Source organism: Chrysochloris asiatica, unplaced genomic scaffold (genome assembly GCF_000296735.1).
Source record: "Chrysochloris asiatica unplaced genomic scaffold, ChrAsi1.0 scaffold00032, whole genome shotgun sequence".
In the NCBI taxonomy this organism is placed as follows: Eukaryota; Metazoa; Chordata; class Mammalia; order Afrosoricida; family Chrysochloridae; genus Chrysochloris; species Chrysochloris asiatica.
Genome location: NW_006408550.1, coordinates 5,544,822 through 5,569,975, shown reverse-complemented (window position 1 = coordinate 5,569,975; position 25,154 = coordinate 5,544,822). Strand labels below are relative to the sequence as shown.

At 39.0% G+C, this 25,154-nt stretch overlaps 1 protein-coding gene and 1 pseudogene across 1 annotated transcript in view; one reads left to right on the top strand and one right to left on the bottom strand.

Annotated features, from left to right (window-relative positions):
• Positions 1 to 25,154, top strand: part of LOC102812110 (mitochondrial inner membrane protease subunit 2-like) — a 1,190,436-nt gene that overhangs the window by 315,587 nt on the left and 849,695 nt on the right. The gene's annotated exons all lie outside the window — the stretch shown is intronic.
• LOC102810562 lies at positions 7,349 to 8,532 on the bottom strand (annotated as a pseudogene).

Sequence of the window (25,154 nt, the reverse complement as noted above, 5' to 3'; positions counted from 1 at the left end):
CATGGCACATAACCACCACCAACCAGCATTATTATAGCATATATGGTAGCAAAAAACAAACAAAACCTACTCAGTCCTTAAAATGAGATTAGGAGGGCTTAGTACTGGTATGGCGCTGTGGGTTAATATGCTGGACTGCTCAGTCATTTGATCTGTAAGGTCAGTGGTTCAAGCTCACCAACCATTACTTGGAAACCCTATACAGGGTTGCTATGGGTCAGGACCAATTGAACATCACTTAACAACAGCAACATTCAGAACAAAGAGAAAAACAGATACATTCATATACTGTAAGTCACTAGTGTACATGATGATTTCAACTAGAAACTTCTAACAAACACAAAGTTCAGGGAATGAATAAATTATAATATAATCATTTGATTGGCTAGTCTTTAGTCAAGTTCACAAGCAGGATGGATTAGGGATGGAGAATAGGCTTCTATTGGATAATTGACTATAACACATTGCAGTTATTTATTTCAGAATCCAATCACAGAGATTTTCAATTATAGTTATTTACATTTCAAGTGAGATCATAAAAGATTACTGATAACTGATAGATAGGTATTTAATCAGCTTTAACCAGATGTGTCATGAATTTGAGAAATCTATCCTAGTACCTGAAACAGCATAAAAGACAACTATACACAGGGACCCCACCGGATGGAATGTACAGAAATCAAATAGACTACATCTGTGGAAAGATGGTGTAAACTCTGTATCATCAGCCAAAACAAGGCCAGGGCCAGACTGTGGAACAGACCATTAATTGCTTATATGGAAATTTTAGGCTGACGCTGAAGAAAATTAAACCAAGTCCATGAGAGCCGAAATATGACCTTGAATAACTTTGAATTTAGAGATCTGAAGAACAGATTTGAGTCATTAGACACTAAACACTGAAGAACAGAACAGTTGTGGGATGACATCAAGAACACCATACAGGAAGAAAGCAAAAGGTCATTGAGAAGACAGGAGAGAAGGAAAAGATCCAAATGGATGTCAGAAGAGACTCAGAAAATTGCTCTCCAGTGTAGAGATGCTAAAGCAAATGGAAGAAATGAAGCGGTACAAGAGCTGAACAGAAAATTTAAAAGGTCAACTCTAGAAGACAGAGTCAAATATGGTAACAAAATGTTCAAAGATCTGGAGTTAGAAAACCAAAAGGGAAGAACTCATTCAGCATTTCTCAAGCTGAGGGAACTGAAGAGAAAATTCAAATCTTGACTTGTGGTATTGAAGGATTCTATGGACAAAATACTGAATGATGAAGATAGCATCAAAAGAATATGGAAAGAATACACAGAAGTTACTGTACCAAAAATAAATGGTTGATATTCAACCATTTCAAGGGTAGCATATGCTCAAGAGCCAATGATCCTGCAAGAAGTCCAAGGTGCATTGAAGGTATTGGCAACAAACAAAGCACCAGGAATTGATGGAATAGAAATTGAAATCTTACAACAAGTTATGTGGCATTTAATGCACTTACTCATCTATGCCAAGCAATATGGAAGACAACTACCTGGCCAACTGACTGGAAGAGATCTGTATTTGGGCCCATTCCAAAGAGAGGAGATCCAACAGAATGTGGAAATCATTGGACAACATCACTGATATCCCATGCGAGTAAAGTATTACTAAAGGTAATACAGAACTTATTGCATTGGGCACATCTGCTACATAAGACCTCTTTAAAGTGTTGAAGAGCAAAAATGTCAATTTGAGGCCTGATCCAAGCCATGGTATTTTCAATGACTTCAAAAGCATACGAAAGTTGGATAGTAAATAAGGAGGATCGTAAAAGAATTGATGCATTTGAGTTACAGTGTTGGAGGAGAATATAGAAAGTACCATGGACTTGCCAAAAGAACAAACATATAGATCTATGTTGGAAGAACTACAGCCAAGGTGCTCCTTGGAAGCCAGGATGGCCAGACTTCATCTTTCATACTTTGGACATAATGTCAGGATGGACCAGACATTGTTAAAGTGGAGGGTTGGAGAAAAAGAAGAAGACCCCCAATGAGATGGACTGGCACCGTGGCAACATCAATGGTATCAAATGTACCAACGATAGTGAGGTTCGTACAGGACAGGGCAGTGTTTCATTCTGTTGTTCGTAGGATCGCTGAGTTGGTACCGACTCAATGGCACCTAACAACAACAACATCTTGGTACCAGGAGTTCATTTCCCTGAAAAACTTTGTTTAAAAAACAAAACAAAACAAAAAGTGTTGTAAGGGTTCTGGGAAACTTTAGATGAGGCTGGCTCCAAAATACGTTCAAATAATTCTCTTTACAAAATCCTTGTCATGAAGAAATGTTTTGGATCCACTTTATACAAGACAGCTGAATCTAAATTCCTTTCTTTAGAGTCTTTTTCTTTTATATGGTGGCTTGACCATAGGGAGAAATTACTTCTTAGTTTATATAACTTGTAGCAATTAACACAGTTAGATAACAGAAGCTTGTGAGGGGTTTGAATTGACTGCAATTAAGCAAATATAGGAGTCCTGGTGTGGCGCTGTGGGCTAATGCATCAGACTGCAAAGTCATTTAAGCTGCAAGGTTAGTGGATCAAGCTCACTAGCTGCTCTTTTGAAACCCTATACAGGGTCGCTATGGTTCAGAATCAACTCGTTGGCACTTAACAACAAGCAAAACATAGTGACCCAGGCTAACAGGAAATTAAAAGACCAGTTTAATTCAATTAAGAACTGAGTTTAATCCAATCATTTAGTTTTTGTTAAAGAAGACTACGTGAATTTATCCTTTACATGTTTTGTGATTTGTTTGGCGTGTATCCTTTTGCCTTAATAGCTGATGAGTTTTATAAACTTTATGCGCCTGCATTTTATTCATATTTACTCACATTTACTTGTTACTTAGCAACACAATATTGTTAGTAATTTAAATATTGAATGGAAATGATTCTGATTGTTTTCTATTTGGAACACAATTTTGAATACTAAAATTTTTGGAGGTACAACTGAATACATTAAGAAAGAATAAAAATAGCCTTAAAAAGCTTAACAACAAATAAGAAATGCTTTTTGCTGCAGTTTAACAGCAGCCCATAGTGCCTTTAATACAACCCAGGTTGACTCACCATTTCTGTGGTCTCTTCAGGGCCTGGCAGGAGAGCTGTATACCGCTCTGTGTCATCTGTCATAAAACCTGAGACCACTGAATTTATTTCTTTGGCTTCTTTTTGTTTGTTTTTCGTGCCAGTTTACATCTGTGAATATTCTTATCTGCCTCCCATTTATGTAATACTCTTATGCAATATGTTCTGTCCAGCATCCTTTCTGAGAATCATCCATATAAGAACATGTCTGTCTATGATGGTTTGGGGGCAGGGAGGGAATGATACATGTGCTAGAGGGTAGACATGCATTGACAAGAGTTAGTATACAACCAGCGGGAAGTTGGCAGAGGAAAGACGGGGTGACAGGAGACACAGGGAGGAATATAGTGGCTAAAGTGAATAGAGGTAAATGCTGTTAATTGTTCATGCACGGAGGGCATTGCAGCCATATAATGAAGCAAATTATGTGATTTGCTAAATGTGAAACTGATGATCTGCTCTGTAAACCTTTACTTAATTCACAGTTATAAAACAAAAAAGAAAAAATGTCTGTTTACTTTTGGCAGTTGGTCCCAATGAGAACCTGTGAGAAGTTCAGTGAACTTCCTGAGACTCTCTGCTGGGAACTCAGCAGTTGGTTGTTGTTATTGGTACCATCTGACTCATAGTGAGTTCTATAGGTTTTAGAGACTCTAAACCTTTATGGAAGGAGCTCTGGTAGCATAGTGGTTACAAATCGGGCTGCTGACCTCAAGATCGGCAGTTCAAAACTATACGCTGTTCTGTGGGAGAAAGATGAGGCTTTCTGCTCCCATAAAGATTTATAGCCTCGGAAACCCTGTACAGGGTCACTATGAGTCGGAACTGACTCCACGGCACATAATCACCACCACCAAACCTTTTGGAGCCCTGGTATGTTGCCGTAGGATAAGCACTGGGCCACAGGTTGGTCTGAACCACAAGATCGGCAGTTCAAACCTACTTGCCTTTCTTTGGAAACGCTACACAGAGTTGCTATGAGTTGGAACTGACTTGACAGCACTTAAAAACAAATCTTTATGGGAACAGAAAGCCTCATCTTTCTCCTGAGGAATGACTGGTGGTTTGAACTATGGACCTTGTGGTTTTCAGTCCAGCACTTATCCTACAGCACCACCAGTGGTCATTTTGTAGTTGGCTATTGTTGGATAAATGAAAAGCTAATTGTGAAGTTGTAGACTCTAAGTGTCATAGAAGTCTTATGTGGTGGTGGTGGTGTACCATGGAGCTGGTTCCAACTCATAGCAACCCTGTGTAGGGTTTCCGAGGCTGTAAATCTTTACGGGCACAGAAAGCCTCATCTTTCTCCCACAGAACAGCTGGTTGTTTCGAACTGCTGACTATATTACTATATAACCTAAACTATATAACTCAGATTTCTTGACTTTCAACATTTCTTTTCCCTGTAGTCTTTGTATTTAATGGGTCACTGGAATTTGTTATGTTTATCATCTGGTAGCGTAGTGGTTACAAATTGGGCTGTGAACCACAAGGTCAGCAGTTCAAAACTAGCAGCTGTTACGCGGGAGAAAGATGAGGCTTTCTGCTCCCGTAAAGATTTACAGCCTCGGAAACCCTATACAAAGTCACTATGAGTCAGAACCGACTCCACAGCACACAACAACAACAATATCATCTTGAGGTCTCTAAAATTCTTTCTTTCTATTCTTACTGACACCATTTTCATTTAGCCTTTGGACACTTGTCATGAGTTTATAGTAATACCCTCTGAATGTATCTCTGTGTTATGTCTGTGTCTTTTTGAAGCCATTTTGTACTCTGCTACCCAGACCAAGTTTCCTCAAAAACCAGTGCATCCGTCCCATTCCCTGTATGGCTCACCAAAGATGTTTTCTGAGTATATGTTACGTGTCATCCATTGTTCTAGGTGCTGCTGATCAGTAGTAAGCAAGCTAGACAAGGTTCCTGCCCTCTACGATCAATATAATACAAGTAAATACAGGAAAGAGTCCTACTGTGATAGTTTTATGGCAATAAGAAACACAGTGATGGGGTAACTGAAGGGAAGAGTTTAGGTAGGTGATAAGGGCAGGCCTCTCTGAGGAGAGACCTGAAGGAGGATGAGCTGGTTCCTGGAGTTACATAAACTATAGATTAAGGGTATACTTGTACAGAATGTCAAGTATTCCCATGACTTCTGACACTAACTATAAATTTGAGGGCTTCCAAAAACAATCCTTGGGTTTGATAATTGACTAGAATGACTCACAAAACTCAGGAATCCATTAACTTATAAATAAAGTTTTATTTTAGCAAAGGGTTACACATTAAAATCAGCCAAATGAAGAGATGTATAGGGCAGGTGCTTTTACTTGTCTTTTCCATGTGGAGTCTTATCATGGGATTACCTCTTCTGGTTCACCGTGTGTCAACCAGGGAAGCTCACAGAAATTTACTTTAGTGACTCAGAAACCACTAAAAATGAATCTTTCTAGATCTGTTAAGAAGAATATAGTATCTTGACTGTTGGATCTGAGGTGTACATCTAATTGCTGCGTTCAAGGTAGACAGGTTCTAAGGTTTGCTCATAAAAACCGAGGTCAGTGGTACATAAGAGATAAGTAGAGCAAAAGCAATGCATATGAGCTAGAAAATGATCAAATAGGTTACATATAAAAGGCCTGTTTTTCCTCTTCATCTTCAAGTTTATAACTTAAAGATGAAAAACTCTTTAATTGGATTTTAATACAAACTACACAGAGTCAGATTCCTGGTGTAGTACTGTGGGTTAATTCTCTGGACTGCAAGGTCCATTTGAGCTGCAAGGTCGGTGGTTCAAGCTTACCAGCCACTCCTTGGAAACCCTATACAGGATTGCTAAGAGTCAGAACTGACTCTATGACACTTAGTAACAACAACAACATACACAGCATCACTGTGTGTTGGAACTGATTTGATGAAATTAACAACGGGAAAAAAAATGCTTTATTATAGAGCTTGACACCTCATGTGTATAATTTGTATATCTATGTATAGGATTTGAAAGAAAACTGGAATCATGTAAATGATTCATTAAAATGCATAAATAGTGGTTACCTCTGTCTCTGAATGGTAGGATTTCAAGTGATTTCAGATTGACATTTTTCCCAATGAAAATTTGTTGTTTTACAAAAGCAATGGTGGGGGGCTATGGAGAGCAGTTGGAAGGTGGTTGGAGGTCCCAGGTCAGTTACATATTGAATAAGCAAGTTTGTATGCTTGCGCATGTTCAATATGAAGAATGTCATTTTCTCTGTATGCACAGGGTGGAAAAAGTTTGGAAGTACTGAATAATGTTTATGTCATGGTTTTATTGTATTGCTTTATAAATAATTCATACACACATACACTTGAGCAAATAAATAAGGTCCATCTGATTTGTTTAAAAATGTCATCTTTAATATTAAAATTTGAATATAATCACTTGATTTTCATCACCAATCCTCTACAACTGCTTTTATTTTTATTTATTTTTGTATTTGAAAAGCTAACATTTATTTACTCCTGACCAAACAGTGGGAAAAGTCATCACTATAAATATATATTTTAATCTCTAAACATAAAATGGCCTTAAAGTTTTTAGAATACAGAAAACCCAAATTTGAAGGCATTTATAATAGCTTTTCATTGTATTTCATTATTAGGTGAGTTGATTTTTGAGCCATGGTGGTCCCATATGACAGAGTAAAACTGTCTCATCAGGTTTCCTAGGCTATAATCTTTATATCAAATGGCAAGGTCTTTCTCTCTTGGAGCCACTGAGTGGGTTTGAACTGCCAATCTACTGGTTAGTAGCCTAGTGCTTAACTTTGGCTCACAGGATTCCTTATGTGTCTGATTTAGGATCTTTTAGTGGAATGTTTTGAAACCAATTAGTCAATGCAAAGAGAAACCAAAAAACAAACTTTTGAATGCTTTAGCATCACTTAAAAAAAAAAAATAGTGATATCATAATTAACACATGCATGAGACTGAGAAATTTAATCCTTTGCTATATATTTTAGAGTGTTTTGTCAGACACGAGATATTTTAAGTGTTTCTATCAGTCAACCACACTCATCTTCCTACATATTCATTTTCACTTAAAATAAGAAAACAATCTCTCACCTCCAGATTTTCAGTGCAAAGTACAACAGAGCATTCATAGTAAGAACAGTTATTATTTCAATGTTATTTTAGAATGGCTTATTTTTCCAGATGTCCAAAATATCTAAATCATCAAAAGATATCTATATCATGAGAGTGATCAACCTCAATCGCTTCCTCTGCACCCAAGTTTGTTTCTCCATGTCCTTCCTGTGACTCGTCAAGAGAGGCCAGAGCCTCATTTGTGTCACTTGCAAATGTTTGTCATGATATATCATCATCTCCTTGAAAATTTAGACTTTCAATGACTTGTTTCATCTTTTCTCCCAACACTTGTTTCCTCCTCTTCCTAGCAGCTTTTTTGTTTTCATATTGTTTTTGATTTTCAATGTAGAAAATGTCCTCAATGCATTACTGATAGTAGGGGCATTTTTCAGGAGATTCAGAAAAACTCCCCCTGGTGTTCTTCTTTGATTATCATTCATTACAGAAAAGCCGCCATTTTGTTCAACTTTAGCAGTTTCCATCAGAAGCTCAGTCACCTTTTTGTTTCCAATTCTCCTCACTACTCGGGCTATCAGCTCTTTCTTTGGTTCTTGTAACCTGAAATAAATTTCATCAGCCACTTTATCTTGAGAATCCTCCTCTGAGATCTCATATCGGCCTTTATAGTCCATTTCTAGTCTCATCCCTAGTCTTTCTTTGACAGGTCGTTTCCTTTTGAGACGACTGTGCCCATTTTTCTTTTCCTTTGATTCCTTTTTTTTTTTTTTTGGTCACCATGCATATATTCATCTAGCTCTCTAATTCTTTTGTATGCTTTTCAGATCCCCTTTTAACTTTCTTAGCAAGCAAATAATTGCAGGTCTCAGATTGTCTGCTTTTGTCAATAGTGTCCTCCGTTCCCAAGATACCCAGTTCAGTGGCACTGCATCTTGACTCTGCTCCTGCAGGATAGCACGCCATATGTTGTTAATCTTCTTTCCTCCAGCAACACATGGTTTCTGGCTGCTCTGGCCAAACTGAAATGGCTCTGGTTTGGGAGCAGGATTAAAGCATTTCTGTTGCTTGTGCTTCCAAAGAGAGCTGTTATCATCAGAATCAGAAAAACTGTCTTCGCCTGTATCCACACTTGTAACAGTTCGATAACGTGATACTGGTGCACACACTGCTGCAATATTCTGGAAGGGTCTCACTGCAGCGTCTCCACCTGGTACTTTTGGCCCCTGTAGCGGTTTGCCGCTGGGCACAAACGTGAGGTCAGAATCTGAGTCAGAAAGCTGCCCATCTTCCATGGTGCAGTGCTCAAGGGACATCTTCTCACGGGGCGTCGTGAGTCAGAGGGTATACAACTGTTTTCGAAGGATAAGGTAGTTAGTTATAGGAAGTAGCTCCAGTAGAGAACTGCTGTTGTTGTGAAATGCTACCAAGTTGGTTCTGACTCACAGCGACCCTGTATAGTGTTTTCAAGATTGGGTTTAACCGTCAATCTTCTTGTCAGGAGTCCAGTTCTTATCTCAAAGCTCCACACTGGGACTCCAGAAAGATGTTAGTGAGGAACAATAAATAATTCTGGCTCAAAGCCATTAGGAATTCAACACAGAACATAAACTTCCTTTGAATAAGCTTATTCCCTTTGGAAATATTTGGGTTTGTTGGTTGGGACTATTTATGTAATAGTGCCTTACTATTATTTGGAGAGAAAGAAGCATTTGGGCAAGGTCCATGTCTCATTTGAGGGCCTCCCTCAACCCCATTAGTGGGCGATGTGGTTTTATTGACTTACAGGCACTGACCTGTATTCCGAAATCCCTCTGAACAGCTCCTCTTGGAGCCTCCATGGGATTCCAATGAATATACACTGTGCAACTGCATTTTTCTAAACATGAACAAATTCAAATAGGCTGGAAAGTTGCCAAATTTGATTTCGACACTTCTCGAGATTAGAATGTCAGTGTAAATGGAAAGGCAGAGTTGTGCCCTGTGCTACTGCTTTGGGACTGGAAACTGGGAGATGTCAAGCAGGCAGGGCTGTAAATGATCAAGTGTCAGTGCTTTACATACTGATGGGAGGGCTGGTATCTTTTCCTGTCTGCACTCTGTTAATTCTCTAAACCATTATACATACAGTAAGTCCCTGGGTTACTTTCTCAGGGACAATGCACACTCCTTTAATGTTATGTAAATTTACCCTCACTTTGAAATGACTGACCCAACCTTGAAACACAAAAAAACAAATCCACTGTTGTTAATTCCTACTCAAAGTGGAACTGCCTGGTTTCCAAAACTGTAAATGTATATGGAAGCAGACTGTCATATTTTCCTCCTGTGGATTGACTGGTGCATTCAAAGCAAAACCTTTGGATTTAGCAACTGAGCACTTTAACTGAGCACTACTGGGGTCCCCCAAACCAACTCCTGTTTGCAACCAATTCTTCATCATAACCACCTTCACTTGCTGCTTTTGTACTTCTAAAACCACCGAAAACATTTTCTTGCACTAAATTAAAGCTAAACAAGAAACTTAGCCACTTGTTTCGATTCGTCTACAAATTCGAATTAAAGACACACTTAGAAACGGATCTCATTTGTAACATGGGCTGCTTATAGTGTTAGTCTTTCTGTTCAGAATCACACAAGAAAAGCTATTCTGTATGTGTTCTCTGCTCTGAGGAGACATGGGCTTATTTGCTTGAGTTTAGGGTTGCAAGACGGTTGTTCAGAAAAGAACCACAGCAACATATTTCAGAAACTCTTTTCTCTTTTGAGATATAAACTGGATTGGTGGTTCCTGTCTATTTGTTAATTGCAGTGATGTTGCTCTTGTAATTTAGAATGCTTGTTAAAAACAGTCCAACAGTCCTCTGAGGGACAATAGATAACCAGCTATGTGCCTTGCCTAGGGAGCTGGTAATTATTTTACTGTAAATGAATCTAACAGTAGCCTGTCAGAAAACCACCAGAGGGACAGGCATTGAGGGAGGAGTGTTAAAGTAGACACTTCTCTTTATTGACTACATTCATCAGTCCAAATTACTGGCAAGAAGGTTTTTAGAGAACTTTAAGTACAGTAAAATAATGAAGATTCTGTTCAGTTACTGTAAAGAAATTCGTAGTATGAGTGCATCTTATTTAAGACTCATTTTAACCTTTTTAATGGAAATTTTAATGTTTCATATTATATAATGATGTCTTTTTTTTTTTGCTTTCTAAAAGGCTGTACTACCATACCAGGGACTTGTAAAATCCTCTAAGAATTATGTGACTATTTTCACTCATTTTATATCTTCTTGTTGTTGTGTGCTATAGAGTCGGTTTGAATTCACAACAATCCTGTGAAGGTTTCTGAAGCTATAAATCTTAACAGGTTCGAAAAGTCTTACCTTTCTCCCTTAAAGCAGCTGGTGGATTCAAACTAATGACCTTGTGGTTAGCAGCCCAACGTGTAACCCACTATGCTACCAGCCCTCCTTAATTGTATATCTTAAAGCTTCCTATTATATTGCATTTTTACGTACATGGTTTCTTGTCTATAGAAAACAGGTGTAGGGAAAATCCAGGTGCAGGTAATAATTGTGGTGGTATTTTGCAGAGCAGATAAAGTTTTAGAAGCACATTTCCTTCCTATGAAAAGACTAAAAATCATGTGATGACTGAGGTAAATCTAGGCAAATTGTTACTTTTCAAAAATTTCAGGCAGTGTATAATGGTAGTTAATGCATATGGTGTTTGTTATAAATCAAAATGATAACTCAGTGTTTGCATCCTCCAACTTCAGGCTCAAATCTACCTTTAAATTCCACCCTTTTCGTTCTTTCAATTTGTGTCACCTGTGCTCCAGCCCAACATAATTATTAGTTCTCAGAATAGTCCCTGCAGCTTTGTTGTTTCAGTCTTGAGTTCCCCTTAGCCTTAAATGCCCCCTGACCTCAATCGCTGCATTTGCAAACCTTACCCACCCTTTGAGACCCAGCTACCCTAGGAAATGCTTCCTCATCAGGAATGACTGTCCCCTGTGTCTTAGGTCACACAACATTGTATCTATATTCCCTGTATCCGTAAAACAGACATGTTTACTCCGTGACTTTGGCTGCCCTTTTGCTGTGGTAATGTAAATCTTCTTCTGTCCTCCTGTAAAAGAATCCTGGTGGTATAGTTAAAGTGCTTGGTTAAGACTACCAGTCACCCAGTGAAGGAAAGATATGGTAGTCTGCTTCTGTAAGGGTTTTCAGCTTTGGAAACTCCATGGGGTAGTTCTCCTCTGTCATTACCATTACATGGTAACTATGAGTCAGAAGCAATCAACAACATTCTTATCAATGGAGAGAAGATTGAAGTTGTCAAGGACTTCATTCTTCTTGGATCAACTTTCAACACCCATGGAAGCAGCAGTCAAGAAGTCAAAGGACGGATTGCATTAGGCAAATCTGCTGTGCCAGACCTTTTTGAAGTGTTGAAGAGCAAAGATGTCAGCTTGAGGACTAAGGTGCTCCTGACCCAAGCCATGGTATTTTCCATAACCTCATAGGCATGTGAAAGCTGGACATTCAATCAGGAAGACAGAAGAACTGATGCTTTTGAGTTATGGTGTTGGAGGAGAATACTGAAAGTGCCATGGGCTACCAAAAGAACTAATAGATCCATTTTGGAAGAAGTGTTTAGGCAGAGTGCTCCTTGGAGGCCAAGATGGCCAAGCTTCATCTCTCATGCTTCAGATATATTGTCAGGAGGGAACAGTCTCTGAAGAATGATATCGTGTTTGGTAAGGTGGAGGGTCAGAGAAAAAGAGGAAGACCTCCAACAAGATGGATTGGCCAAGTGGCGGCATCAATGGGCTCAAGTGTGGCAACAGTGGTGAGGTTGGCCCAGGATCGGGCAGTGTTTCATTCTACTGTGCATAAGGTCGCTATGAGTTGGTACCAACTCGATGGCACCTAACGACAACAACAAATGAGTCAGAACTGACTCAATGGCATTAGCTTTGGTTTGGTTTGAGTTCTCTGTTGTGGTTGTTAAGTGCCATTAAGTATAATAGCGACCCTGTATAGAGTTTCCAAGGAGCAGCTGGTGGGTTTGAACCACCGACCTTGTGGTTCATTGTTCAGTGCTTATCCTACAGCACCACACCAGAAGTTCTCTAGTACTTCCTTTTATTTAGAGTTGATCATTCTGTGTGTGTTTTGTTTTCCAAATCTTTGCTGTTAAGTTATGAGCTCTGGCTTCTCATATGCATTTCTTCTCCACACCTACTGCCAGGATGCTGGTCAAGGTCCTCATCATCTTTCTTAATTGTCTACAGTGGGCTCTTTTGTGTCTGTCTCACTGTTGTGCCCTCGAATCTCTTCTGCATACTCTCCAGTAGAAGAACCTATCTAAAAGCAAACCTGATCATGCCAATCTTCTGCTTAAAAGTTTACAAGGGTATCACATGTCACAAGAGAAAGAAAGTAAGAAAATAAAGGTCATTAGTATGTTAGGTATGACTGCCTGTGGTCTAACCTGTCCTTTTCTTGCATCTAAACTTCCACGACTTGGGGCTTCATGCCTTATATTCCAGCACTGTTGAGCTTTTTTTTTCTTCACAACAAGGTATCTGGCATATTATGATTCTGGATTTTGCTCAAGATGTTTCTTTTAATAATGTTCTTTCTATCCTATTTCAAGATGTCTTTAACTTCTCATCATCCATTAAGACTCCACTATTATCTCCTCTGACACCTGCTATGGCACTGTCAGAGAAGCACTGGACTGTGAACACAGGGTCAGTGGTTCAATCCCATCGCCTGCTCCTTGGAACCCCTGTGCAGAGTTACTGTGATTCAGAACAGACTTGACAGCACTTAACAACAATGACATTGCCTCCTCCAGGGAGACGTAGAGATGAGTTAGATGCTTTTTTTTCCCGGATGTTTAGAACATCTTTATGAAGGAGCTCTGGTAGCGTAGTGGTTACGAATTGGGCTGTGAACCTCAAGGTCAGCAGTTTGAAACTATCAGTGGTTCTGCGGGAGAAAGATGAGGCTTTCTGCTCCTGTAAAGATATACAGCCTCGGAAATCCTGTACAGGAACCGACTCCACGGCACATAACAACAACAACAACAACAACAACAGAACATCTTTATACATATTTGTGAATTATAATATGAATTGATCTGTTTACAGAGAAGGATCATTTCTTACTTTGTTTTAATTTATTGTCAATATCTAGCATTGTATTTTACACACAAAGAGCTCTGGTAGTCTAGTGGTTACAAATCGTGCTGTGACCGCAAGTTCAAAACTACCAGCTGTTCCTCGGGAGAAAATGAGGCTTTCTGCTCCTGTAAAGATTTACAGCTTTGGAAACCCTATGCCAGGTTACTATGAGTCAGAATGGACTCCTCCACAGCACACCACCACCATATATGATGACTAAGAATAAGATTCTTGGAGCAAAAACAAAATATGAGTTTTCAGGCTCAGATTCTGTAGATAGCTTCCATTTCGAGAGTTGAGACTGTGGATAGGAAGGACTACAGTGTAACTGTTGTTGAAATCTTCTGTTAAGTCTGCCTTAGTGTCCATTTGAGGCAGGCCAGATATTCAGTGGCGAGTGAGACCAGTGATAGGGAGGTTCAGATAGGTGCCTACTGATAGGGAAACTTTTCAACAGGTAGCCTAGATTTCATCTTAGTGTAATTGAAATTAAAATGTGTATTGAGTTTTGAGTTTGGAAACCACTTACTGGGGAGTCAGGCTGAAACACAATCTAAGAGAGTTCATAGAAAGTTTGAATATAAGGGAAAGGATTGTAGGACAGCTATATAGATGCTTGGCAACTACAAAGCCTGGGCTAGAATGTTTAAGGCAGTTCAAGAAAATGGAAGTATTTATCCTCTTTTTGCCAAAGGCCATGACTGCTCTTCCATCCAGGTTATAGGGCTCAAACAGTAGGGCTAAGTAAATGCAGTTGAGAAGATTTTAAGTGTGTTGTTGGAATAGCTAAGACTGGATATTACAGTGAGCTTGGTCAGCTCATATTTGTTTTTGTTCTCTACATATCTTAATGAACACTTCTAAAGTGTTACGATTTTGTATGGATCAGCCAATGAATGCTAAGTTTAGGGCACGCATAAGCACGATATTAAGTCTAGGGGTTAAAGTGGTAAACAAGATGTAGTGGTTCCTTGTTGAGCTTAACGGAAAAACAAATCCATTGCCCGCCAGTCCATTTTGACTCATAACAACACTTTAAAACCATAGAACTAGAGGCGTAGGTACAAATGAACAGGTGAAGCCAAATGAGACAACCATGATAAAGGGGCAAGGCAAGGGGCTTGGTGAAAATTCACTGCTCTTGGATGCCGACATGTTGATCCATTTTATGGTGACCCATGTTACAGAATAGAACTTCCCCATAGGACTTTATGCATTGGAATCCTTATGAAATTCACTGCCAAGTCTGTCTTCCCACAGAGTCACTGTTGTCGTTAAGTGCTGTTGAGTTGGTTCCAACTCAGAGCAACCCTTTATAGGGTTTCTGAGGAGCTGCTGGTGGGTTTTAACTGCCGACCTTGTGGTTAGCAGTCCAGTGCTTATCCTAAAGCACCATACCAGGACTCCATTGTGAAAGTATATTGTTGTTGTTAAGTGCCATTGAGTCAGTTCAGATTCATAACAACCTTGTATAGGGTTTCTGAGGAGCAGCTGTGATCTTGAATTGCCAACCTTGCAGTTCAAAAGGCTTTGCAGTCTGGCGCATTAACCCACAGCCCCACACCAGTATAGTAGTGATTTAATTTATCCTGGGGAATCAGGGAAGGTTTCTATTATATAGGTATTTATGATTATACCTGAAGGATGAGGAGTTTTCAAGAAAGAGTAAGGTGGCGAGTATAGTATAGAGACAGCTGTATAAAGAACATGCGAGATGAGTTAAAGCCAGGTGTGGTGGAGTGCTAGTATGACCAAGTGGAGGAGTTTACACAACTGAGCCTAAAGAGATGATGTTATTGTTAATTGCCTTTGAGTCCGCTCCAACTCATGGAGACCTTATGTGTCATCCTCACAATCTTTGGTATGTGTGAGCTCATTATTGTTAGCCTACCTTAGACTATTCCATTAGCTGGGTATGCCCTTGGGGCATGTCTTATCTAGATTTAAGGAGCCCTGAGACTACTTTGCATGTGGATTTATATTTAAATTGCTTATGTAAGGTAAACACCCTTTTTAGAGGAGCCATTCTAGTATGCATAAATGAAAGACAACTATATCTGTCTAGAGGACTAAAGATAAATGCTATGGATAAGGAAATAAATAAACTACTTGTGAGTTTATTAGGTAAGGTTTTTTTTTTAAGGTTACATGTTGTTGCTATTGTTAGGTGCCATCAAGTCAGTACCGACTCATAATGACCTTATGCACAGCGGAACGAAACACTACCCAATCCTGGGCCAACCTCACTATTGCTACATTTATTGTCTATAAATTGTTGAAATGTAACTATCATGTACAAGTTACCTGTATTAAACTCTTTACCTTTGAAGCTGCTTTCCAAAGAATAGGAGCTATTTGGTAAGCTTTTAAAACTTTCTTTTGACAGCTAATTTGGTCACAAAAAAGGCATAAGCCTTCTTAGAACCCTTGTGCTTCATATTTTTTAAAGAAAAAAAATTTTTTTTCTTTATAATGAATGGTGATAAATATATGAGATAATCAATGGACTATATTTGCATGAAAAGAATTTAAGTTGCTAAATACAATACTCAAGACAAGTGGAATGCATTTAGACTCTTTGGTACCAAGATTGCATTCTGTCACTATCTTTAGGAATAATACTGAACATTATGAAAAAGTAGAAAGCAGATTCGTCTGAGAAGTTTCTTTAAGGCACCACCGAAGTTTCCTTATCATATTGGGAGGCAGGTAATGATCACTTTTCAAGTAATGGATTCTTTGCTATAGCATATTCACTTGACCCACACTGTCAGATGTTAGAGTGAGACTGAGTAAGGATAAAACCTGTCTATTAGGTTTAATCAAAGGGAGTGTCACTGGTCACTTTGATTAGAGCAGTTTTGAAAAGGTTATTGGGGGCTGGCAGGTGTGGGATTGATGACAGTTGACGTTTAAAAGGTGAAGAATTAGAGCTGAGGAGTATGCTTGATTTCCCAAGAAACTAAGCAGTAGAGGAAAAAGGGATATATGTTGGTAATGAATGGAAATACATGAAAAGAGAATTTTTACGTTGTAGGAGACTTGAGTTTATACAAGTGCAGCAGAAAGGAAGAGAGCAAAGAAAGATGCTGTGTTTCCTTCCCTTCTGGGAAGGTCTGGAGGAAGGTCTCCCAGAGTGGAGACCGGAAGGGCTCCAGCTCAGAGTGATGAGGTGAGAGACAAGGGTGAGGTTCCATCCCCTGAGAGAAGAAGGTACATGAGCTATGGATGGTACCACTACAGATAAGTTTCTAAGTTGTTGTTAAGTTAGATCTGCCTCATAGCAACCCTATAGAGGGTTTCTGAGGAGTGACTGATAGATTCGAACCACCCACCTTGTGGTTAACAGTCCAGTGCTTATTCTACAGTGCCATACCAGGACTCCAGTTTCAAAGCAGATTTTGATTATGTACTTCAAGAAAGTATTTCTGTGTGGTGTGTTTTCATCAGTAAGTATTCTTTCAGATGGGAGTAGTAGAGCTTGTTGTTGTTACGAAGTGCCACCAAGTCGGTTCCGACCCATAGCGGCCCTGTATAGGGTTTCCGAGGAGTAGCTGGTGAGCTTGAACCACTGACCTTGCAGTTCAATTTGCTTTGCAGTCTGGTGCATTAACCCACAGTACCACGCTTAGCTGTATTTAAACATGTAATTCCATGTTCTTTCATGATGTGAATATTAGTTATTGCTTGTCTTTAAAAACTGTACTACATACTGCCATAAATTGTGTTCATCGTCATATACATAGAAAAGGAAGTACTGTGTTCATTATATAATAATAATTATTTGACTACACTTGCTTACAGTAAATATGTCTCTTTAATCTTAAGCTAAATAGGTGAAAAAGGGGCATTTTCTCTAAAGAAAAAGGCCATAATATATGGTCAAGCACATAGGTTGTTTGCATTTGCTACTTAATTTTATGATTGATTGTATCCTTGTGTGCTTTTCAAAATGGCACATCCTTGATTTGGCTAAAAACCTTACATTTTGTTCAACCTTCTCCTCTGAATTGTATTTTTTCTTAATGCTCATTTATATAGTTTTTGAGCATGATGAAACAATAAAATAATATAGAAACCAGAAAAAGATTGGTATCAACAAGAAAAGTAGTCGGAAAAAGGTGTCTTAAATGGACACATGTTGCCTTGATATTAAAATTTCCCATTGAAGCCTCCAGCATGTCTATCAACTCTACTCTGCCAACTGATCAAATCAACACTAGGGTTGTGATCCCAGCTGCTGGCAACTTTGTATGTAGAGGCAATGTAGTCCCAGAGTCTAGCTCTGGGCCAGACTGGTCCTCTCCCCTTGTGTGACCCTTGCTTTTGTGCCTTATGTGGTCACTGGGCCTTGCTCTAATTGATTGGGAGCAATAAAGAAAGGCCAAGGTTTACAGATGCTCCCAAGTTATGAAGTATCATCAAAGACAGTAATTTGTAGTGGTACAGTTGTATTTTCTGTATTTTTGTTGTTGCTGTTAGGGTTGAATTTTTGAAACCATTCTGCTTTCCCCACAAAGCTGACACCTGTTTCTGGAAGCTAATGCTGGGCAAAACTGTGACATTGGTGAAGTTTGCTTTAGACATCGGTTATCTCCCTTTTCTAAATCTTCTAGCTCCAAAATGCCTAATACTAGTTGTTGTTGTTGTTATGTGCTGTGGAGTCGGTTCCAACTCCTAGCAACCCTGCACAGGGTTTCCGAGGCTGTAAATCTTTACGGGAGCAGAAAGCCTCATCTTTCTCCCATGGAACAGCTGGTAGTTTTGAACTACTGACCTTGCGGTTCGCAGCCCAAAATTTGTAACCACTACGCTACCAGAGCTCCTTTATTTAGTAGGACTGGACTTTTATTAGTAATTAGTGACAATTAGAAGTATTCTTAAATGGTTGTTTTTGTTAGGTTCCATTGAGTCTGTTCCAACTCTTAGCAACCCCACGTACAACAGAACAACATAACTGTCCATCCTCACAATCATTATGTTTGACTCATTGTTTCAGCCACCATGTCAGTCTGTCTCCTTGAGACTCTTCCTCTTTTTTGCTGACTGTCTACCAAGATAATGCTCTTTACCAGGGACTGGTCACTCCTCATAACATGTCCAAAGTACTTGAGATGAGGTATCGCCATCCTTCCTTCTGAGGAGTATTCTGACTGTACTTCTAAGACAGATTTGTTTGTTCCTCACCAGCAGCCTATTTCAAATCATCAATTCTTCTCCAATCTTCCTTATCGGTTGCTCAGCTTTCACGTGCATTGGAGACAATTGAAAATATCATGACTTGGGTTAGGTTTACCTTAGTCCTCAAAGTGAGGGACATCTTTGCCTTTTTTTTTTTTTTTTTAAACATCTTCAAGCGATCTTTTGCAACACACGTGCCCAATGCAATGCATCATCGGATTTCTTGACTGTTGCTTCTATAGGCATTGATTGTAGATCCAAGTAAACTAAAATACTTGCCAGCTTTGATTTTTCTCTTTTTATCATGATGTTGTTCATTGGTCTAGTTGTTACGATTGTTGTTTTCTTTATATTGCAGTATAATTCATATCAAAGGTTGTAGGCTTTGATCTTCATCAGTGAGTGCTTCAAGTATTCTTGTGATATCTGCATATTGCAGGTTGTTAATGAGTCTTCCTCCTGATGTCATTCTTCGTAGTTTCCAGCTTCTTGTATTATTTGCTCAGCACACAGATTGAATAAATATAATGGAAGGCTACAACTATACTGTAGTCCTTTCTGGATTATAAAACATTGACTATCCCCCATTCTATTTGAATAACTGCCTCTTAGTCTATGGACAGGTTCTACATGAGCACAATTTAATGTTCTTGATTTCCTGTTCATAGCAATGTTATCCATTATTGTTTATGTTCCACACAGTCAAACGTAAGCCTTTGTGTAGTCAATGCAAGTCAGGTAGATATTTTTCTGGTAATCTCTGCTTTCAACCAAGATTCATCTGACATCAGCATTGATATCCCTTTTTCCAAGTCATCTTCTGCATCTGATATGAATTTCTGGCAATTCCTTGTCAATGTACTTATATAACCATTTTTGAATTATCTTTAGTAAGATTTCCTTGCATTTGATATTAATAATATATGTTCCATAATTTTCACATCCTGTTAAACCACTCTTCTTTGAGATGGACACAGATAGGGATCTTTCCCAGCCACTCGGCCAGCTAGCTGTCTTCCAACTGTCTTGGCATTCAGTAGCAAGTTCTTTCAGGTCTGCACATCTCAACTGATACCCTGCGAACTCCGAGAGCCTTGTTTTTCATACTTAAATATGGAACTATTCAGGCATGAATGGACCAGCCTGTACTGACTCCTCTTTGAAGAAGGTGTCTGTAATGGGATAAAGAATGAACCGTGACATTAAATGATTCGTAAACTCATAGACATGAAGGAATAATCATCATTGGTTAGTTTTTCAATTTGGTTCCTGTTTTAGAATATTTTAATTAACCTAGCCAACACCTTTGTAAATGATAAGTAATATTATTTCTAGAGAACAATGTATAGAAAAAATGTAATATAATCTGAAAGCTTGAAAGAGAAAACCAAGTTGTCATTAACAAGTCTGTTTAAGATTGGGTTAAAGAGACTGCTCAAGATTAGAATCTCCTGCTAAGAAGTTGCTCAGTAAATTAGTGCGAAAATTGGAAGAAGGACATCTGAGCGTCCAGCCACTTAGGGCAGAGAGTCACTGTTTTCTTAGAGGCCCTATTGATAATCACAACAAGTGACCTCAGGAGAGTAGCGCTTCTAGCGATGAAACAGATGGCCTGCTTCCCCTGCCACCCTTACAATAATGCTAACAGGTGGGATATGAATGTTAAGTAACAACAACTTAAGATATGTTTAGATAATGCATTGACTACATCTCACTGACTGCATTTCCAAAGGATTTTACCATTATTTTATTATTCACTCAAACTAGTTAAAATTCCTGTAAGTCAAAATTACTTGTGTTTCTTTTAAATGATTGTTATTATTGTTGTTAAGTGGTGTCGTGTCAGTTCCGACCCATAGCGACCCTGTATAGGGTTTCCAAGGAGCAGCTGGTGAGCTTGAACACCCATCCTTGTGGTTCAAAGGACTTTGCAGTCCAGCGCACTAATCCAGAACACCACACCAGGACTCCTTTACATTATTAAATGATTTAGACAGTGCATATCTGATGGAAGCAAACATTTTCCTGATGGGAACATATTTTGATAGAAACAAAGTTATCAGCTCCACAACTGGGTAAGGATTTAAAAGTTTATAGAAATACAGCATGCTAGCAGTAAAAGAAATCTTAGAGGTTGTGGGGAAACTAATTTATAATTGTGATTCTCAGACCAAACTTACTATAAAAACCGCTCATATAACAGGATATTTAATCAGGTATACATGTTCTCTTAGGAAGCATGTTTTCTGGACCATTGGGAAGCTAGGGCAAACAGACTGATCAAGGACATCTGGGCCCTGATTTAGATTTTTCCTTTTGGATGAGACCATGTCCTTGTTCATGCTAAGTATGATTACAGAACTATGAGAGTTGCTTTTGTAAAGATTCCTTTTCATGGAAGCAGTCCTGGTGTAGCACAGTAGGATAAGAATTTGACTGCAATATAAGTTTGAACCACTAGATCAGTGGTTCAAATCTACTAGGCGCTTAACAACAGCAACAAATGACTATTGCAGGGTAAGTAATTATAACCACTTGTAAAAAGGGTACTTGCTAGCTGCTGTCAAGTTGATTTTTGTTTTATAGCAATCCATGTAACAGACTAAAACTGGCCTATGGAGTATTCTAGACTGTAATCTATATAGGAGCAGATCCTCCTTTCTTTTTCCTGTGGAGCCACTGGGTGGGTTTGAACCACCAACTTTTCTGTTAGTAGCCAAATGATCATTTCTTAGAACTGGTAGGAAGATTCTATGTTCTTGGATTAGTAAACTGGGAACTTGTCTAATTCTGTAGCAGGTCTGTATAGCCCATCAGTGAGACACTTAAAGTTCATTTGAGCCCTGATTTTACAGGGAAATGCAGTGTGTGGTAGTTAGATATTAGTTTAAACTGACAGGTGCCCTTAGTGTCTGAACTGAAGCTAGAACCCATTTTCCTAACCCTCTCCTCGAGTTCTTTCATGATGCTCTGTAGCCTGACTCAGAAAAGACCTCACTCCATGGTTCCTGGTAATGATATGATCGGCTTCCATTCATTTTGTGTTGGAATCATATTTGAATTAACACCTTTGTGGATGATAATATTACTCCTATTGTTCTTAGGTGTCATCAAGTCTGTTCCACTTCTTAGAGACCCTATATACAACAGAGCTAAACATCACCCAGTCCTGGAACCATCCTCACAATTGCTATTATGCTTGAGCACAGTGCTGCTGCCACTGTGCTAATCCATCTTGTTCGGTGTCTTCCTCTATTTTGCTGACCCTCTACTTTACCAAGCATGAGGTGCTTCTCCAAGGACTGGTTTCTCCTAATAATATGTCCAAAGTGTGAGAGATGAAGTATGGCCTTCTTGGCTTCTAAGGAGCATTCTGGTTGTACTTCTCTCAACACAGATTTGTTTGTTCTTCTGAAAGTCCATGATGCTTTTAATATTCTCCTCCTATAGCACCATAACTGAAATACATCAGTTCTTCTACCGTCTTCCTTATTCACTGTCCAACTTGCACATGCTTATGAGGCTGTTGAAAATACCATGGCTTGGGTCAGGCGCATCTTTGTCCTTAAACTGACATCTTTGCTCTTGTATACTTTACAGCAGATTTGCCTAACACAATAAATACGTAACTTGATTTCTTGACTACTGTTTCCATGAGTGTTGATGGTGGGTCCAAGCAAAATGAAGTTTTTGACAACTTTCATCTTTTCTCCATTTATCAAGATGTTGTTTATTGGTCTAGTGGTAAGGATTTTTGTTTTCTTTACATTGAGGTGCAAACCACAGAAGGCTGTGGTCTTTGATCTTCATCAGTAAGTATTTTAAGTCCTCTTCACTTTCAGCAAGCAAGGTTGTATCATCTGCATATTGCAGATTGTTAATGAGTCTTCCTCCAATCCTGATGCCATGTTCTTCTTTATATAATCTAGTTTCTTAGCTTATCTGCTCAGCATATAGATTGAATAAACATGGTAAAAGAGTAGACCCTGTCGCACACCTTTCCTGATTTTAAGCCAGTTAGTGTCCTCTTGTCCTTTTGGAACAACTGCCTCATGGTCTATGTATAGTTTCCTCATGAACACCATTAAGTAGTCTGGAATACTCATTTTCCACAATGTTTTCCATAGCTTATCATGATCCACACATTTTGAATCTAGCAGTCTGACAATCACATGATTTACTATGCTGGAATAACAGATTGAAGAGGAATGGTGTCACATTCATCATCACAAAGTACATTTCACTGACTGCTCTGAAAAGCTATCTTAGCATTGTGCCTGACCCACCACTCGCAGCAGCCACCTCCGCGCAATCCTCCTCCGCCGCAGACTCTGGAAGCTCTCTCACCAGAGTCCCGGAACTCACGCTCTCTTTGTCATCCTCTGTATGGGATCACCGGCGCGCCCCACCACATCAGCTCCGAGATCACCACCAAGGACTTAAAGGAGACAATGGAGGTTGTGGAGGAAACAGAAAATGGAAGAGAAGCACCGCCAATGGGAACGCTAAAGAGGAAAATGGGGAACAGGAGGTTGACAATGATGTAGACAAGAAAGAGGAAGAAGGTGAGGAGGAGGAAGAGCAAGAGGAAGAAGGTGATGGTGAGAAATAAGATGGAGATGAAGAAGATGAAGATGAGGAGTCAAGGCAGCTGCAGGTAAACAGGCAGCTGGAGATGATGAGGAGGAGGATGTTGACACCAAGAAGCAGAAGACCGATGAGGATGACTAGGCAGCAAAAAAGAAGAAAAGTTCAACTTAAAAAGGCCACCATGACCTATTCACCCTCCACTTCCCGTCTCAGAATCTAAACGTGGTCACCTTCTAGTAGAGAGTCCCACCTGCAGATAACACGCGCTCACCACCACCCAACCAAAACCACAATGTGAATTTGCAACAGAGGAGAAAAAAAACCCAAAGCTTCCAAGGCCCTGCTTTTTTTTCTTAAAAGTACTTTAAAAATAAAAATTTGTTTGTATTTTTTATTTACATATTGTTAGAGGTTAGCCGTTTTTAATAATCTCGGATGACCAAACCAGCCTGTGGAGCATTCTCTGACCTAATTCTGACTTTACTTGTGGTGTGAACACGTTCATTATAATCTCAAAAGAGAAAAACAAAAAACTTAAGTTAAAAAAAAGCAAAAACAACAACAAAAATTACAGTCTTATTCCGAGCATTCCAGTAACTTTTTTTGTGTATGTACGTAACTGTATTATAAGTAGTTGGTATATATGAGATGGTCAAAAAAGGCCAAAGATATAAAGTTTCTTTCCATTTTTTTTTGTTTGAGTTGCTGTATTTACTTATTTATTTTGGCCTGTATGATATATGTGTGAATCAATGTGGTTCAGTAATAAAATTGGAATTTTATTTTTCTGAGTTGTTCTAACAACAACAACAAAAAGTACATTCCAAGATCTTGAATATTATTCCTAAAGAATAGTATATAGAATTGGGAATTTTTTATTCATTCATTCATTCAGTGTTTATTTACTAAGTACTTACAGTGACAGGAATATTGTTGTTGTTAGGTGCCATCTAGTCAGTGCCGACTCATAAGTGACCTTTTTTTTTTTTTTTTAACTTCAGTATACACATAGAGTTCAGTATTTATTTTTCACAATAGAATGCATAAGTTTTCAATATATATATATACACTAAGTTTTTTTTTTCTTAAATGTTTTATTGTGAATTATGTGATAGTTTACATGGGAGAACATTAGTTTTACATTCCTTCTATTGTGTATTGTCTCATTGCTGTGGTTACAATCCCCTCCATGCAATCCTTCCCCAGTACCCCCTAGGTCTTCAGACCACAATCGTCATAAGCGACCTTTTGCACAGCAGAATGAAACACTGCCGGATCCTGGGCCAACCACACTACTGTTGCCATGATTGAGTCCATTGATGCTGCCACTTAGCCAAATATCTCATTGGGGTCTTCCTCTTTTTCTCTGACCCTCCACCCTACCAACCATGATATCCTTCTCCAGCGACTGGCCCCTCCTGACAATATGTCCGATATACAAGAAACTAAGTTTGGCCATCTTGGCCTCCAAGGAGCATTCTGGCTGCACTTCTTCCAAAACAGATCCATTGGTTCTTTTGGCAACCCATGGCACTTTCAATATTCTTCTCCAACACCGTAACTCAAATGTGTCGATTCTTCTACAGTCCATCTTATTCACTATCCAGCTTTCGCATCCCTATGAGGTTATTGAAAATACCATGGCTTGGGACAGGCGCACCTTAGTCCTCAAGCTGACATCTTTGCTCTTCAATACTTTAAAAGGTCTTGTGCAGCAGATTTGCCTAATGCAGTACGTCATTTGATTTCTTGACTGCTGCTTCCATGAGTGTTAATAGTTGATCCAAGAAGAATGAAGTCCTTGACAACTTCAGTCTTTTCTTGTTGATAAGAATGTTGTTTATTGGTCCAGTGGTGAGGATTTTTGTTTTCTTGACATTGAGATGTAATCCATACCGAAGGCTGTGCCCTTTGATCTTCATCAGTAACTGTTTTAAGTCCTCTTTACTTTCAGCAAGCAAGGTTGTATCA